Raw genomic sequence first — 14658 nt, 5'->3', positions numbered from 1 at the left:
ATGATTTTTATTATTTTTTTTATTTAACAATCAATACCAGTGGTTATTTTTATTTTTTTATTTTAAATGTTAGCAATTCATTACGGTGTGTTTTATGCTACTTTTTGTTTTAGCAATCTATACTGGATGTATTTCTTTTTTTTTTTTTATTACATTTTAAGAAAGTTTATTTAATTTTAGTCTTCATAGCAGTAAGCGTTCTTTTTTAGTTTTTAGCAAAAAACCTTTTAATCCTCCAAAATGGATGACATACCTGAGGTTACATTGAAATCATGCAAATATGCTCTTTATTATAGAATGTAGGATTTATTTAATATGTGCATCAATTCTGCATTTTTCCCCCCTTTAATCTCCAGAATCAAGCGTACATTGTAACTGCCTCTTATATACGTGACATCATTCATGGCATAAACAAAAAGAGAAACTGACATGACGAACCATTAATTCTGTGTCTTTTAATTTTGTTTATTTTTAACCTGTTGCATTATCTTTTTTGGAAATGTTTTTTGTGAGCAGACAATTTGTGAGATGACTGGAAATGAGATTTGGCGAAAAAAGGTTTTGATTTGTAAAATTTTAAACACAAATTTTACCGTGGTTTGCAAATTTAAATTTTACCGATCATTACCAACAAGACCAACTCTCATTTCATGCTACGCACGTTCATTGACTCAACGTCTATATATGCTTTTGTTTTTTTCTGAAATTAACCGTTATTATTACTTTTGGAAATTTTTTATATTTGTTGTTTGAAATTTAATGAAATAAAATATTTTTTTAAAACAAGATTTAAAATTTTTTTATTTTTGTTTTCCAACAATATTTACTTTTACGAGGTGCCTTCAATAAGTTTCCAGACTTTTTTTGTACAATCATTTAAAATTGTCGAAAACTCAGTATATTATTGCTATACATCTTATGAGATGGTTGGCCAATTTTTGTGATTTCAGGTTCTAATGAACAGCTACAGCAGGAATTAGAATCCATCCAATTAAAGCTTGATTTTCAAAGCGGGTGAATTTCAGATACAATCTGGACGTGAGGACACGTTGGAAGAATGATATGCAATAAAATTCTGTTTTAAACATGGAAAAAAATAGCACAGAAATGTATGGAATACTTTAGACTGCTTTTGGACCATCTTACACAAATCATGATTTGAGCATCAGTTTTTGAGTGACATAAGAGATTCAATGAAGTCAGGGAGTCTGTGAGGGATGATGGGAGGACTGAGGAAGTCAGAACACCAGAGTTGATTGGCAAAATAAAGAATTTCATGGATAAGGACCATCATGTTTATATAGAGACAATAAGTGCACAGTTTGATGTCAGTCTAGGACAATTATTTATGACGAATTGAAGATGTGGAAGATTTGCGCAAAGTTTGTTCCTCTACAAGGTCACCATTTGTCCATGTATGGAGTATTGTTGTTACGTTTGGATTGGTGCATCTGCTGCTTGTCTCTCACTCCTGGACAGGTTTCAAAAGAGAGTTGCCAAGCTGATAGGTCCTGAACTGTCATGTAAGCTTCAACCTCTGTCCCATCGACGAAATATTGCATCCCTCTGCCTGTTCTACAAGTATTTGTATGGTGGATGCTCTGACAAACTACAAACCCTTGTACCTCTTCGACATAAATACTCCCAACTGTAGAGAATAGAAACGACCATTAAGACGGGACACACAAAAGAGTGACACCGTCGTCTGATTAGTAGTATATATAGAGCAGGCACGCACGCACCGGTAGAAGAACGACGACTACGACGATAGTCGACTCGGAAACCTTACATGGCGCTACGAACAGGATTTATTTTTCAACATAATTTCTTTTGCACGATTTTTGGAGTATAATGGCGTCAGGACAACACGAGGACGGCCAATACATGCAGTTGATTCAACAACTAATAAATCTGCAAAGAGAAAACAATGAGGTTCGCAGAGGGAGTGCCTCGAGTCGGTCTAACACCAAGAAACCAGACCGGCCACGTATCGAACATGGATTCACCGACGCGGACTGGGCGCTTTTCATCGACTCGTGGGCCTGATACAAACAAATGTGCGGCCTTACCGACCCCGTGGAAATCCGCAATGAACTAAGGACAGCCTGCTCAAATGAGGTAAATAAACTTTTATTTGACTTAGTTGGGCCTGGAATCCTCAATTCTGTCACAGAGGAACAACTCTTAAGGCATATACAGTTCATTGTGGTGAAAGGTCTACACCCGGAGGTGCATAGACATAAATTTCATAACATCAGACAACAGACGGGGGAGGGACCCGCACAGTTCTTGGCAAAGCTTCGGTCCCAGGCACGGTTTTGCAATTTCACGGTTCTGTGCCCCAACGAGAACTGCCGGCAAGCCGTAAACTATTCGGAGGACATGGTAGCTGGCCAACTCGTAGCTGGTCTGGCAAATGCGGAGTACCAGTGTAAATTGCTGGCCGAAGCAAATATTCTAACCACTGTGGAGCAGAAGCTTCACAGGCTGGTTAGTTTAGAAACTACAGAGACGTCTGCTCCTCAGTTGCAACGAGGCTCAGAGGGACATTCGACTTTTGGCCTACTAACAACCGAGAAAAAACCATATCGGAAGGAACAGCCGCTCAAAACCCCTCAGAATAGTCAGAATTGTGAAGGGTGTGGGAGGACCTCACACCCCAGTGGGTTAAAAGGGCGGAAGAACTGCCCGGCGAGGGGGCTAAAATGTTTTAATTGTGGCGTCACAGGCCACTTACAAAGAGTGTGCCGGAAACAGGAGAGGTCGACGGCGGAGTCAACAAACGATGCCACACGTCAATCGAATATTTTCGGCAGCAGAATGGAGGGGGCACCGGCATGTTACAATCAAAAAGGTAGAATAGCAGCAGTGCCACACCTTGCATGGAGCAGTGGTGAGTTCAGGAGAAGTCCCCCTGAGCCACCACCCTCATTAATGGTCGATGTGTCCCTGATACCAGAGTCCCAGGCTAAATTCGGGTGCGCTTTGGATAAGGGAGTAAGCCGTCGAAAACACCGCATCCAGGCCATTGCAGATACCGGTGCCCAGACGTGTTCGAGTGGCCCAGAAATATTGAAAATATTAGGGTGCACCAGCAGGATCTTGATACCTACCACCCACAGGATACGAGGAATCACAGACGAACCCCTAGATATCAAGGGGGTGGTCCTGACTCAGATTAAGCTCGGTCAGAAGGAAATGCGACAAGTGGTCTACGTTTCAGAAAACACGTCAGGATTCTACTTGTCAGAATCGGCCCTCAAAGATCTAGGAGTAATCAATTGCGACTTCCCGCATCGAGTATCAAAGGCCGATATATCGGCTTCAGAAAGTGGGACAGCACCGTGTGGATGTCCGAAAAGAGAATCCGTCCCGGACAAGCCAGCGAGGATCCCGTTTACCCCCACTGAAGATAATAGGGAACGGTTAGAGAAGTGGTTACGTGAACACTTTAAGTCCAGCGCATTCAACACCTGCCCCCATCAACCGTTACAAGTCATGGTAGGGAGGCCGCTGGATATAACTTTTACCCCGGGGGCGAAACCATCGGCCATACACACACCCATTCCAGTCCCTCATCACTGGAAGAAAAGGGTAAAGGATGATTTGGATCGAGATGTTGCGTTGGGTATTATCGAACCGGTACCAGCAGGCACACCTACGATCTGGTGTTCGAGGATGGTAGTCGCTCCAAAGAAAGACGGGTCACCAAGAAGGACGGTAGACCTACAAAAATTGAATGCAGCAACGATGAGAGAGACTCATCACACACCGTCCCCTTTTAATCAGGTGTCCGTGGTGCCTGCCCAAACCAAAAAGACTGTCTTGGACGCATGGAATGGGTACCATAGTCTGCCACTCTCCCCAAAAGCCCGGAACGCGACCACGTTCATAACGGAATGGGGTCGTTATCGGTATCTCAGGGCTCCCCAGGGTTTTCACGCATCCAGGGACGGGTACACGCGCCGGTTCGATGACATCACAGTTGACATGCCTCGAAAGACCCGGTGCATAGACGACACACTCCTATGGGACAGGTCCTTAGAATTGGCTTTCTGGCATACTGTGGACTATATTACCCATTGTGGTAAAAGTGGGATAGTCTTTAACCCTGACAAATTTCAATTTGCTGACGATGAAGTTGAATTTGCCGGCTTTGTGATAACCTCGGATGGTTGTGAAGCCAACTAAAAAAATGACGGAGGCTATTCTCAATTTCCCGACCCCAACGAGCATTACTGGTATCAGGTCCTGGTTTGGTTTAGTTAACCAGGTGTCGTATACATTTGCACAGGCCGATATAATGGCCCCTTTTCGAGAGTTGCTGCGGACAAAGAACCGTAAATTTTACTGGGACGACACATTGAATAGACTTTTCGAAGAGTCGAAGAGGAATATCGTTCAGAAAATCGAAGAAGGGGTGAAAACCTTCGATATGAACAGAGCGACCTGCCTTTCAACCGACTTCAGTAAGGTTGGCATTGGGTATTTTCTGTTCCAGAAGCATTGCCAATGCCCAACGGAATTAGGTCCCAACTGTGGTAAGGACCACTGGAAGATGATTTTGGCCGGGTCTCGCTTCACGAAAGATGCAGAATCTCGTTATTCCCCTATAGAGGGGGAGGCTCTAGCGCTGATTTATGGCTTGGAGTCTTGTAGGATGTTCATCCTGGGATCCCCAGACCTATTGGTCACCGTGGACCACCAGCCCCTAGTGAAAATTTTCTCGGATCAGATCCTGGAGAATATAAAAAATCCCCGCCTGTTCTCATTCAAGGAGTGGTCGTTGATGTACAGGTTCCAGATTAAGCATGTTCCCGGGAAACTCAACGCAGCACCGGACTGCACATCCCAATACCCGGCGCCGTCAAGACACAGCAGACTAAAGGGCACTGACACTTCCCAGCAAATCGAGGGGAGTATACAAGCATCCATCATAGCTGCATATGCACATGACCCCAAGTTCCGAGCGATCACCTGGGATAGGATAGTCGCAGCTGCAGCCACTGATGAGGAGTGCTGAATGTTGGCGTCATACATTCAAGACGGGTTCCCAAGGTCACGCCACGAACTTCCACCAGAAATCCGGCAATTCTGGCCGATGGCAGACCAACTATATTGTCTGGAAGGGGTACCCATAAAAGGGGACAAAATTTTGATACCAAAACGGCTTAGAGCCGAGGTGTTAGAGGCATTACACTCCGCCCATCAAGGGGCGAATGGTATGTTGGCTAACGCCAGACAACGGTTATTTTGGCCTGGTTTAGACGCCAGCATCCGACAAACAAGGGCGCAATGTCGGAGTTGCAATTCGATCGCCCCATCCCAGCCTGGGGAACCATTAATGCCACCCATAAACCCGGAATTCCCATTTCAAAAGACAGTCACTGACTTGCTAGATATGCACGGGAAAAGTTACATGGTATACGCGGACCGATATACCGGTTGGATTGAGGTCGCACCACTACCATCAGGAAGGGCTGCAGCAGTGTGTAACGCCCTGAGGGTTTGGTTTTGCACGTATGGTGCGCCGGAGGAAATATCATCCGATGGAGGGCCACCATTCGATTCACTAGAATACAAATCGTTCCTAGAAGACTGGGGCGTAAAAAGGCGCATATCATCTGCACATTACCCCCAGAGTAATGGCCGAGCTGAACTGGCCGTAAAAACGGCCAAAAGAATGCTGATGGACTGCGTTGATGGCTACGGACACCTACATCATGATCGGGCAGCACGGGCGATGATGACTCATAGGAATACGCCCAGTCAGGACCTTGGATTGTCGCCGGCAGAAATGCTATATGGTCGAACAGTAAGGGGTCATCTCCCCGCACTTCGCAAAAAATACTGCATCCACAAGCATTGGACGGAGACCAGAGATTTGAGAGAGAGGGCGATGGCGAAAAGGCACATACTTAACAAAGAACAGTACGACATACACAGCCGCCCCCTCCAACAGCTCTGAGTCGGCGAGTCTGTGCAGGTGCAGAACCAGGAGGGACCAAATCCACGACGATGGGCGAAAACTGGGAGAGTCGTCGAGACAATGGGTAACAGGCAGTACAGGATACGGTTGGATGGTAGCGGCAGGATCACATTACGCAATCGCCGTTTCCTCAGGAAAATCAAACCGGTCATGGATACGCCGGAGTATCCACCCACTCAACAACCTCATCAACCACCTCCCCAAACACCAAGAAGGGAGGACAGCAAACCACCGTGCAACATGCATGAGATGATGGAGGTGGAAGAAGCTGATTTTGACACATCAGAAACAGATATGGAGGTAGACCAAGATCCGATCAACCACAAGCCAATGCAGACGAGTCCGGTCCCACGACGCAGTATGAAGGTAACACGAGCACCAAGGCCACTTTCCTCTCAAATGCAAGGACCAACTCACTACTACACGGAATTCTCCAGTCACATGACCACAAAACGACGGTAGTGTGGTCACATGGTGGGGGGAGGGCATGTAGAGAATAGGAATGACCATTAAGACGGGACACACAAAAGAGTGACACCGTCGTCTGATTAGTAGTATATATAGAGCACGCACGCACGCACCGGGGGAAGAACGACGACTACGACGATAGTCGACTCGGAAACCTTACACCAACAAACCTGAGAAGCACAAAATCCCACCCCTACGCAGTAGAGATCCTTAGATGCGAGAAAGCCTTCTACTCTAATAGTTTCTTCCTCAGAACTGCTAGACTTCCGGAATTCTGCTTTTTTTTTTTTTTTACATAGGCTTCACCACTTATCAAGGCCCAGAGACCACTCGAGGATAAGGGTTAAGAGTATACAGTAGTCAATTGGACAATATAGTAATCGTTAGTAATGGAAATTCGGTAAATTTGTTAACTTAAATGGAATGGCTCATCAAGAACTTGTTTGTGTTGGACTTGAAGACAATCAGATTGTAGTCAGCTGGAAAGCAGGAAAACGGAAGACAATTCCACAGGAGTGCAGTTCTAAGAAAGAAGCTTTGTTCATGGAATCTACGTTTAGGTTTAGGCACTGATAAAGAGTGGGGGGGGGGAATTATTGATAGTGTTTTCAGCTAGATGAGTGTTTCTTGTGAAAGTTTGGTGAGGGGGGACCATAGATTGGAGCTCAGTCAAGCACTTGCGATGAAAATAACGATAAAGCAGAGACAAACTCGCAACATCTCTTCTGTGAGATAGATGTTGCAGGGAAGAGAAAGGACATCTCCTACGAGGCTACGAAGTCTATTTTGAACTCTATCAAGGCAGGACAAGTCCTTTCTAGTAGCTCCTGCCAAGATACGGCAACAGTATTCCATCCTTGGACGTACCTGGCTCTTATATAGATAGAGAATTTCATCAGCAGTGAGATATATACTGGATCGATAGAAAGATCCCACCATTTTTCTAGCGGCCTTGGCAACAGATTTAATATACGTGTTCCATTTCAGATCAGGAGTAAAGGTCAAGTCCAGAAGCTTGTCAAAACATGAGGCCTCTCCAAGACAAGAGCCATTCATTTCAATTGATGCAAAATGGGGATCAGAGCATTGATGATGTAAAGATAAAAGCTTAGTTTTAGATGCATTAAAAGTAACCAGCCACTCCTTTCCCCATTGTACCACATGCTGAAGATTAGAGGAGAAAGAATCAGAGAGAACTTGGTCGTTTACAGTCTTAGATGTGCTACCATAGATGGTAGTGTCATCAGCATAAATATCTACGAATGATGTAAGGATGTGATTTGGAAGATCATTAATATAGATCAGGAAAAGGGCTGGGCCCAGGATGGACCCCTGAGCATTAATACTGTGAGCTTCTGATTTTTGCCCATCAACTACTTCTCTTATGAACCTATCAGAGAGAAATGATTTAATAACTGAGTAGACATTTCCAGCTATACCATAGCTGGAGATCTTGTGAAGCAAACCTTTATGCCATACACTATCAAAGGCCTTCGATATGTCAAGAGCAATTGCTATAGAAAGATTTCCTTCATCGAAATATTTGCTAATCCTATGAGATATAACTGTAAGCACATCTGCTGTAGATCTAGCAGAACGAAAACCATATTGTGTGTTACTAAGGAGGTTATTTTTGCTGAGATCGTTGATTACTTCTGTATTTAACTCAGATTCCATCAACTTACTCATGATGCACAGGAGACTTATTGACCCTGACTGTACTGACATGCAGAAGTTCAAGTGTGATGTAAACAGACATCTTGCTGCTCAACTCCCTTCATAGTATCCCTGCAATTATATCCCCGATAGTAGCCACCTATATCAAAGTGGCACCGTGCTTTGTTTGGGGTGAAAATGCAAATAAAAAAAATAAAAAAAAATTAAGGGGAGATAATTTCCCGAAAACTCAACCCGTTTATTGGTTTAATATAATTTCTCATAAATATATAAATAAGAAGAAAACGTTGATCCTCATTGCATTCCGGGCAACGTCCGGTCTCCCTGTTAGCCTGTCTGTCTATCTCAACCTTTTTTGTTCATCACAATATAATGTCTGAATCGACATAAGAGTACTCATGTCCAGCGGGACACCCACCCTATGTTCTCCACCCATTCGGACCACCCTTATACCACCCGCTTCTGCCTATGTCTTAATTCTCGTGATGACCCCCCCTTTTCTTTCAGCATCCCACATCAGTATTTTTTTTTATTTAATTTTTTTATTTGTGTGCTTGTTTAGTCTCACCCGTGGCAACGACTACCCCGGGTATGTTTTGGGTGGGGATTCAACGGGGATCCATGTGGTCGTTGCAACAACAATAGCGGCGACACCTATAAGTCCCTCCATCATCCATTGCCGCCTCAAACACGCAACACACTCAAGATAACCGCTAATCAATGCTTTACAATTAATAACATATCGATTCAGAGTTAGAAAACTGACCTGGTCAGTCTGTGGTCCGAGTTTGAAGACAGACGTACCTACAGCGCCTCCCCCTCCTGCCCAATCTCCCACGCCAATAAAGTGTCATTCATCTCCATCATTTGAATAATCTGGTCTTCAGTGGCTGAGAATTATTTTATTGAACCAAACCTGTAGGTAAACATTGCGACACATTTTTGCAACACAAAATGAAAGAAAAGATCATCATCATCATCATCATCATCATCATCATCATCATCAATTTACTTGTCCAGTGTAACAAAAAAAAAAAAAAGCATCATCATCGCAAACATTAATTAATGAGAAACGAATTATCTCTCCTTATAGTTCCTCTTTATCAGTTCAAAATTATTAATATCATTTCCTCTCCAAAAATAAAAAAATAAAAAAATGAACGAAAAACCATGGCTGTCTGTTTATGGTTTCAGATTAGAAAGGTGCATATTTTCCAATATTTATATAGAAAGATAGATATATAGAGAGTGTGTATGGATTAAACAGCATGTTTTCATTTAAACACATGTTATAATATAGCACTTAGTGTTTCCGTTTAATTATTCTTTTTTAAAGGTAATTCTATTTTTCGTATAATCATTCCTGTCTGTTAAATTGTTGTATATGGGATCTGTTGGTGTCTTTTTGTTCCATTTTTTGCGACTACATTCAATTGGCAATTTTATTTTATAAATTTTATTTTATAAATTTTATTTTATAAATTTTATTTTATAAATTTTTTAAAAAGTCATGTTGTGAGGAGACTGTAAGTTTTTTTTTTTAATTATAGTTTTTTTTAATTATAGTTTTTTTAATTATATTTTTTTAATTATATTTTTTTTAATCATAGTTTTTTTTAATTATAGTTTTTTAAATTATAGTTTTTTTAATTATAGTTTTATTTAATTATAGTTTTTTTTAAATTATAGTTTCTTTTAATTATAGTTTTTTCTAATTATAGTTTTTTTTTAAATTATAGTTTCTTTTAATTATAGTTTTTTATTATAGTTTTTTAAAATTATAGTTTCTTTTAGTTATAGTTTTTTAAATTATAGTTTTTTTTAATTATAGTTTTTTAAAATTATAGTTTCTTTTAATTATAGTTTTTTAAAATTATAGTTTTTTTTAATTATAGTTTTCTAAAATTATAGTTTCTTTTAATTATAGTTTTTTAAAATTATAGTTTTTTTTAATTATAGTTTTTTAAAATTATAGTCTTTTTTAATTATAGTTTTTTAAAATGATAGTTTCTTTGAATTATAGTTTTTTAAAATTATATTTTTTTTTAATTATAGCCTTTTTTAAATTATAGTTTCTTTTAATTATAGTTTCTTTTAATTATAGTTTTTTTTAAATTATAGTTTCTTTTTAATTATAGTTTTTTTTTAAATTATAGTTTCTTTTTAAATTATAGTTTCTTTTTAATTAAAAAAATGTGTAAATGAATTGACATCTGTTCTTTTATAATTTATGTAAAAAATTATTCAGAAAAGAACAAAACAAAACAATGGGTGGAATTTTCATTGAGAAAATCTTAATTTTTAAAATCAATTCTTTTTAGATTTAAAATGTTAAAAAAAAATTTGCTAAAATGTTTTAAATTCGTTGTTATTTTGTTTTGTTTTATTTTTATTCATTTTATTTGTAATGTGTTTAAAGAATTTAAAACTACCGTGGAATTTCCACGGGTTTTGCTAGTTTCTGTATTAATACCATAGTACTTTTAACGTACGTACGTACATGTGTCACGGTTTGCAGATTATGAATTATTCGATCGGGAGATTCTATTTATTAAAAAGGTGGATAGAAGGTGATAAAATACTACGAACATTAAATCAGTATATAGATATGCTAATTAAATGTTCATAGTACGTTATCACCTTCTACCCCCCTTTTTAATAAATAGGATCTCCCGATCACTGAAGACGCAATGTAAAAAAAAAAAAAAATGATGTCACTTATAGGTTGAACATGAAACTAAGATATACCTTCTTAGTTTTCTGGCTAGGATCCAAGGGTAGTATCTGTTCTGTCAAAAGATGGTATAATGATATCGTGAGATTTGCCAACCATTCATACAATAGAAATATGTCACAGACACCTCAAAGGATACTGGAGATAAACCGTAATAACCAGATACATTCTGACACTACATTAACCAGATTACTTGGATAAATACTTTTACAGTTTTAACAAAAGGGATACAATGATATCGTGGGGTCTCCATTCACGCTGAATGTCCACAGAATGCCCAGAAGCAGTATATGACATTTGAAAGTTGCCGTTGTGGAATTTCCACAGGTTCCGGTAGTTATTATTAACTCACTAGGAGTTTTCACACAGATTAATATCAAAGGTTTTTCTTTGAGAACAATCTGTGGTGTTCCCTGGAGTCTGAGTGACAACAAGTCTCTCCAGATTTCCAGTACTCACCAGCTTTTTCGATAATCCTTTCAAATTATTTTGTGCTATTGCAATAGCCGTTTATCATTGATTTCTCATTAGTATCGACCATTGGTATTCACTTGAATTTCAGTGGCAATAAATTTTCCCAACTTCCCAGTCCTCTTTGCGCTAATCCAACAGAGGTCTAGTTAGTGCTTTCTCTCCTAGATCTTTCCATCCTGCTTGACCCTCCTCACTTATTTGGTGTGACACCAGTTTATGGTGGCACAAAAATGTCGCTCATGTGTATCAGTTTCCGCACTCAAAGGTTTTCCTTAATATTTTTTCAGTTTTCATTATTGTTATCCCTTGTATCTTCTCAGTCATCCTTCTGGTTCCAATTTCTCCCATTCTTTTTTCAAAGTATTTTTTATTACTATTATTATTATTTCTCATTTTCTTAAAACTATCTTCTTAACTCACCACTTAAAATGCAATATTCTATATAAGGTGTTAATTGAACTATGTACATTTTTAAAGCAAATGACCCTGGGCTTATTTAAGGACAAGTTGAATAATACCTTGCTGTGGGAGGTTGGAGGTTAGGAAAGGTTGATGCAGATGGTCATATGAGAGGTCAACAATATACATAAAGTGAAAAAATGATGAGGGAAGATGAAATTTTGTCTGGCGTTTGCTGCTGCTGATAATAGCAAAAATAGAAGATTCAAAAATGGCTAAGAAATATAGATAGATAGGTAGGTAGATAGATAGATAGGGAGAGAGCGAGAGAGAGAGAGCGAGAGAGAGAGAGAGAGAGAGAGAGAGAGAGAGAGAGAGAGAGAGTAACTTTCCATGAAGGCCAATCAATTTGTTAACCATCCAACCCTCACAGCCCTGTTTGATATTACGTCCAGAGAATCCTTTCCATTTAACTCACAATTAACATCATGAACTGTGAAGGAATTATGTCGGAATTTGATAATGAATAAAGCAGCTGTGGAATTTTCCCCAGGGATAGATAGCTATTATTATCACTGCAAGCACGTACAATAAAAAGACGAAAGAATTTCTCGGCCAAATTATGTAATATTGTAACAGAGCGCATATGGGCGCGTTTGAAAATATCAACAGGAGCTGTAAGACAGCTGGCTTGTAAAGATATTAACAGCAGTAGCCAAAAACAGCACATATGCAAATTAGGAAGTGTGTGCAGGCTTGTGTCAGAAGAAAAAGAAAAAAAAAAACAGAGAAAAATGCACCACGTGGTCGGGTAAAAAAATAAATGCAGGTCAAGTGAGATGGATATATGGCCCTGCAGTTGCAGCGAGAGACTTTTTAAGCTGGTGTTGATACGGCAGGATTTTGTTAATTTCATGGCAGACGAAATGAACAGTTAGAAAAATAACAAGAAGCATTGTTTGGAAAGTAACGGTAATAAATGCCTTTTGCTAAAACAAAAAAAAAAGTCGGAATTATTTATTTTTGTTTGGGTGTTTATTTTCGATGGTACCGGACGACGTGGAGGGGAGGTCTGAGACAGGTTTGAAGTGTAACGAGCTTGGTTCGAGTGTAATGGTCACGTTACAATATATTGCAATTACAATATATTGAATGGCCTTCGTGACATTCGCGGTTTAACCAAAAAGGGCATGATCATGGGATGTTGGGGGTTAAGGAAGTTCGCTGTATAAAATCAGGTAGGAAGTAAATGACAATTTTTGCAAGGTGAGTAAATTTGTAAACTAAAAATATTTAAACACACATCTCAAATTGTTGGAATCTATGTTATTCTATGTTCATATAAAATGGTGGCTGTGCATGGGCGTCGGGAGCATGCTTTGTCACTTATATCTCTCTTGTTACTCTGAAATCAACGGAGATATAAAGGGCAAAAGGGAGACATATGGAACAAAAATAAAGTAATTTGGAGGTTTGTCTTTCCATTTTTATATTTGACTGGCTTGCAAATTCAATTTTCTTGATTCAAACTTGAGCTATAATTTTTATACCTACACACATACTTACGCAATCATCAGTGTAGGAAGTAACAATTACTTCCAATTGGAAGATTCAAACTCAGTTACAAAGTCAACCTTGACTCCATAGGCTAGCATTTTACCCCCATCTGTATATTTGGTTGAGCTCCTTGATCGGACACATTCTGACTCTCTCTCCAGATTTATCTGTCTTCCATCAGGTGCAACAGATTTTTAGGATCACAGTTGGCGCCATATACAATTTACCTGGATCTAGGTCGTCTTATACTTGTGCCCCTGTGCCATGGAATCCACAACAATACATTTCTCACCAGCTTTTGTTTGCTCCCCTGGCAGTGACCAGCAAATCATAGACGTCTTTTCCTTATGGTAGTAGATATGGTGGGTAGGTTGCCATAAAGTTGCTGCTTCATGGATAAATGGCGTTTGCTTCAGGATTCATTTAAGGTGAAACCCAGTGTGCGTATATCAACCAATACCGCCAAGTCACCAGCAATTAACACACGTATTGAGAAAAATTACATGCTGATAAATGCTATGTCAACGGGCATAAACAGTAAACAATCAAAGAATATTCAACGACAGGTCAATCGCTTCTTCTTAATTCCCTAAAACTTTAATTTGCATCTGAATGACGTTGCAGTGATAGATGCTTGGCGAAAGGAAGGAGAGATGTAGAGAACTGAAAATATATCTGGCCAGTCAGACCACCCAAGAGATATTCCCGTTGTTTAAAAAAGCAAGTGCCTCATTTAATGGAAAAGTCCCACTTTGTGAGAAAAACAATGTCCAAAGACCAGTTATATCTTACATTCAGTGAATGTCCCTTCTGGGCAGCTGAACAATGACCAGTTCTTGAAGAGTCGTTCCATTTAAGTTAACAAATTTACCGAATTTCCATTACTAACGATTACTATATTGTTCAATTGACTATTGTACACTTTTAACCCTTATCTTTGAGTGGTCTCTGGGCCTTGATAAGTGGTGATTCCCATGTAAAAAAAAAGCCCCCAACGGAAGAGGAGGAGGAATGGGATTTGAACATTTGAGGCGAGTTGATTTTTGGGAAAGCTAACGAGGAATTGGATTCGGTGAGAACCACCGATATGCAGTTTGACCATTGCACCTCTCCAGTTAGGTTGGTCCCTTTGGAGCTCTCAGCCAAGGGACTATAATGGGACGTATATATTTCGGTCTGGACAGACAAAGATTCAAATGTATCAGTTAATTTTGTAAACTAAAACAAAATAATAAAAATTTATTATCTATATATGTATAAAAGTGAGAATGTGTGTGGTGCAACAAGTAGAAGTCTCAAGTAATTCGCAATTACATTTTTGAGTGATGTCCGCATTGGGGATTGAACCTGCAGCCTCGAA

The sequence above is a fragment of the Euprymna scolopes genome, chromosome 29 (assembly GCF_053919585.1).
Source record: "Euprymna scolopes isolate OS-2025 chromosome 29, ASM5391958v1, whole genome shotgun sequence".
Taxonomy (NCBI): Eukaryota; Metazoa; Mollusca; class Cephalopoda; order Sepiida; family Sepiolidae; genus Euprymna; species Euprymna scolopes.
The sequence above is the reverse complement of the archived record's forward strand: the minus strand, read 5'-3'. Positions refer to the sequence as shown.